A 4,698-nucleotide genomic window follows, 5' to 3' on the forward strand; every position below is an offset into this window, starting at 1 on the left:
AGAGGCTGAAGCTTGAAAATCAATGGCCTTTTCTGCAGGACAGCCATTCAAAAATACACATCTAAAATCTACTTAAACTTGATTCTTCAGGATTATTCATAATGTTCTCAAGTGGTCCATTCAGTCTTAAGATTTAAATATCCCCTTATGAAAAGATTTATAAAAGATTTTTAAAAGTTTATTCAAGTGTTCTATTAGTACTTCTTTTAAACTAAAATAGGAAATTATACTTTTAGTCTACTTTTTATGTATGTCTCAGAATTATACTTAAAGTTACTTATACTTGACTTATTAAGTCTAAATATACTTGAGCTATATTTGTACTCCTAGAATCTGTGTTTTCATTGTTATATGGTAGGGGGCGCTAGTACACATCTTCGGGACTGAATTTCCAAAAACACACACACTGTTATTTACTTAATAACATTGTTTCAAAATATGACAAGGAATAATATTAATGAATTCATTAACACATTATAACTAATTATTATTAATCAAATGAAACACATTAAAATGTGTAAAATAGCATGAATGTAAATAAAATATTTATGAAAGTAAAAAAAAAAAAAACACACTATGTTATGTAAGCCAAGCCAGTAGTTGGCGATCAAGAAACAACCTGCTAAAATGTAATATCCATAGACTTTATGTAAACATTTAACAAATTCACATTTTTGTTGTTTACATGGAGATGCTGCAGGTGTCATGTTAAAAAGCTTGTGTTTTTAGGCCCCCAAAAACTGAAGACACCTGTTGTTAACAAACAAGGAGAAAAGCGTATTTTTTGACTGTTCACTGTTACGGTGGTCAGTGTTTGCTTTATTTGGGCTCTTGAGACTTTACTTTTTTGGAGATTATAAAACATACAAAAGCATCTCATATTTACGTTAAGATATTCAAACTGGTTAATGTGCATTGCTGTTGTTGTTATTGTAATAATATGCAGATTACTCTTGAAATATAGTATCATACATCTACATCTTTGATGTTTAAAACTTATCTGGCCATCATGTTCTTTTTTGTATTTTTCTCAGGTTTAAGCAGAATGATGTAACATTTTGGGGTGAATATACACAGCAACAGTCCATAACTGGAAGCCAAAATGGCAAAAATCTCCACAGCTACTGTGTACTTCCCCGGTGAGCTGACATACGCCGGCACAAATGCGATCCACACAGCACAGAAGATCAGCATGCTGAAAGTAATGAATTTAGCCTCATTGAAATTGTCTGGGAGCTTTCGAGCAAAGAAGGCCAGCAAGAAGCAGACCACTGCTAATAGACCGATGTAGCCCAGTACTAGTACAAATCCCACAACAGATCCCATCGTGCACTGCAGAATCACTCGAGCACCAAGCTCACCACCTGCACTCTCTGTAGGCAGAGGGAGCCAGCAGCAGCCACAGTAAAACATATGACAACCTGAACCAACGTGCAAAGGAAGATGCCTGCCCTCTGCTGGATGGGCCCAAAGTACTGCATCAAGTTAGATCCAGGCAGAGTGGCCCGAAAAGCCACTAAAACCACTACAGTCTTACTGAGGACACAGGCAATGCAGATCACAAAGCTCACTCCAAACAAGGTGTGGCGTAGCATGCAGTTCCACGGTGCAGAGGCGGCCAATAAAAACTAGTGCACACAAGAAGCAGAGGGTGAGCGATACTAATAGCAGAAAGCTCAGCTCTGAGTTGTTGGCTCGTCACGAGGGGTGAGTCACGATAACGGAAAAGGCTGCCAGAACAGTCGAGGTTAGTGTCGCCCCAGTGACCGATAAGACTGTCAGGACAATTCCCATGGTATCTTGCAAAGACAGAAACTCCACAACCTTTGGGATACACCTTGTTCTTTCACTGTTTGACCAGAACCTCTCTGGACATCTCATACACTCTGTAGAGTCTAAAGAACATTATAATACAAATGAAGACATTGAACATTCTAAATGCGGTCTTACATTTTAAAGACCATACGTTTTTAGTTTGTGAATCATGACCCACAGTGGAGTTCATCGATTTGTTTAAATTAATGTTGGTACAGAGGTTGTTAATACCTGTCATATTGCTGATTTCCCCTGCTGCACAAGGGAGACAGTCAAAACAACAGACAGGTTTTCCTTTTTGTGTAGCCTTTCTAGTGCCTGGAAGACAGTTTGCACTGCACACAGATAGAGGAACCTGAACGATTGAGAAAAAAGTCTGTCAGACTAACAGCACACAATATTTATCAGCACATGAAGGTAAAAACTAACCTAACCTACTACTACTACTACTAATAATTACATTTAAAAAATGTTATACGTTCCACACACATATACAAGTCAGATACGTAACTAATGGACTAATTTTCATGGCATATCTCCCCTTTGTCAAGAGCCTGTCCCTAAAGGGATTTTATTATGTCCCTAAGTGAGAGGATAATGGACACACACAAAAATTACTACATTATTGTATTTTTGTGAAATTACAGAGTAACAGAAGTAGGTATTAATACATATGATAATAAAATATAGATATTTGTTTGTTTATTTGCAACTTTTGTTTGCTGATGTTATACAAATAAATGCTACTTGATTTGATTTGACATTCTTACAGTATGGATTAAGCAACCAAATCCTGTTTTTTGGGGCAGCTGTAGAGAAAATAAATAAATAAAAATCAAGTCACTCACCTGGTCAGCCCAGTCTCCTCCCCAAACCACTTTCTCAAGGTTTATTCTCAGCTCCTGGCCCGGTCCTTTGGCTGCATCGAACTGTCCAACCTGGATGAAATTCACTGCTCCGCTTTCATCTACATGCCAGTTCATAATGTCATAAGAGGCAGATGGCTCACCGTTATCTTCAAAATAAACTGGCTCACCCACTGGTGTTGTGAAGTTTACTGTATTTAAGTAATACAGAAGCTGTGAAAGGAAAGATGATAAAACACTAATGTATTAACATTACATATGTGTGTGTGTGTATGGGTGTGTAAAAGTTAATAATATCACAATCAAAAGTAGCAATTCTAATCTAAAAAGTGATTCATCTAGACAAAATAAAATATTTAAAAATATCGTTTCCCCAGCCAACTGTACCTGACTGGGGTTTATTCGGGTCACATCAGGACATTCTCCATCTTCATACGGCCCTCTACCTGGCTGACAGGCCATCATGTTATGAATGGCATTGGCAATGGCATAAACAGCCTTATACACATTGTAAGTGACTCTCAGCTGTGAAACATCTGTGTAGATGCGACCATGTTTCTCCACATTCTCTGTGCCTGTGCACTTTGGATTTTTAGATGAAGGTTGCCAGTTCTGTGGCAGCGAGCATCCAAATATTTCTTCCCAAACATCTTTTACAAATGGTTCATTTGGCTGCTTCACAGGGTTCAGCTGTGCCAGAAAAGCACCAAGACCCTGAATATCGGCCCGACGCAGGGCAAAACCGATTGTACCGGCCAGGAGAGGAATGCTCGCTGGGACAGAATACTGTATAGAGGTACTCCAGGCCTCTGTTGCTATCCACTGCTTGTTGGTTACATTCTGCACCACAATTTCTTTAAACACAACTTCAAGATCTGGACCAATGGCAAAGGTCACCACCACATGAGCTGTGGAACTCTGGATCCTCTCCACAATCTTCCTGATCCTGATTTGGGAATGTGATTTAGGAATAACTTCCACATAGTCCACACAGACCCCTGTACCTTCAAGCTCTTTCAAAAGCAGCTGCAAGCCACTTTTACCATATTCATCATCCCCTGCGACCACCCCACCCAGGTCCAGCCCAGCAGGTGCAGCAGACGGGCCATAGCCTTGGCCTGGAAAGCATCACTGGGAACAGTGCGCAGGAAAGAGTGAAATCTGCGACTGTCACTGAGACATGCACAGGATGCAAAAATAACTCACCTGTACAGACAAAACAGAAAGACAAACATTTTACTGAAATTTGAATGAATGAATGTCTGATGGCTGAAATTGTTGCTCAAAAATCATTTAAGAAATATGTATGAAACTCATCGTAAAATACAGAATACTTAATTTTACCATGGGGATGTCAAACACTCCCAGAGTGTCAGCCACCACTATGGGGAAGCAGATGAACGAGCATCACCCGATAATGACAGGCACCATTGGATTCCCGATGCATTCTGCTCCCGACACTGTCTTCTCCTGCCCTGTTACCAGAGCTAAAGCAGCACTCAGTGTTGTGCCCTCAGCTAGGCAGGTGTCAGCTACCAGATATCCCAGAGTAATATTGGGAAGTAGGACAGGGTCCCGATTAATCTCCTCCACTGTGAAAATCATAGTTTTGAGCCAGCGGTATGAACGAAGATCAACACTAATGGAAAACAATAACAAACAAACAAAAAATCTAAAGTTTAAATATTGTATTTTTTTGACCAATTGATATTATATTAAAATATACATTGCAAAATTCAATTAGAATTACACTGCATTAAATTAGACTAGTAAATATAAATTACTAAAAAAAAAGAAAAAAATTATACCCACCCTGGCAGCGAGAACCATGCTGTATATAACTGAAATCATGTTCAGGCTCTAGTGCTTCAACATGAACTGGAAAGAGACCACCAATTATAACATCTCCCTCTTTATACAGGCTTTCTGAAACAGATTTGCCCTGCAGACTGCAGGAGAGGCCTGCACCACAAACCCTGATCTTTGCAAGAATAAATACCACCACCCACAACCACAT

At 39.3% G+C, this 4,698-nt stretch overlaps 1 pseudogene; it reads right to left on the reverse strand.

Moving 5' to 3' along the window:
* Positions 1-220: 220 nt before the first annotated feature.
* Positions 221-4,698, reverse strand: LOC122363160 (annotated as a pseudogene).

This window comes from Puntigrus tetrazona, chromosome 18 (genome assembly GCF_018831695.1).
Source record: "Puntigrus tetrazona isolate hp1 chromosome 18, ASM1883169v1, whole genome shotgun sequence".
NCBI lineage: Eukaryota > Metazoa > Chordata > Actinopteri > Cypriniformes > Cyprinidae > Puntigrus > Puntigrus tetrazona.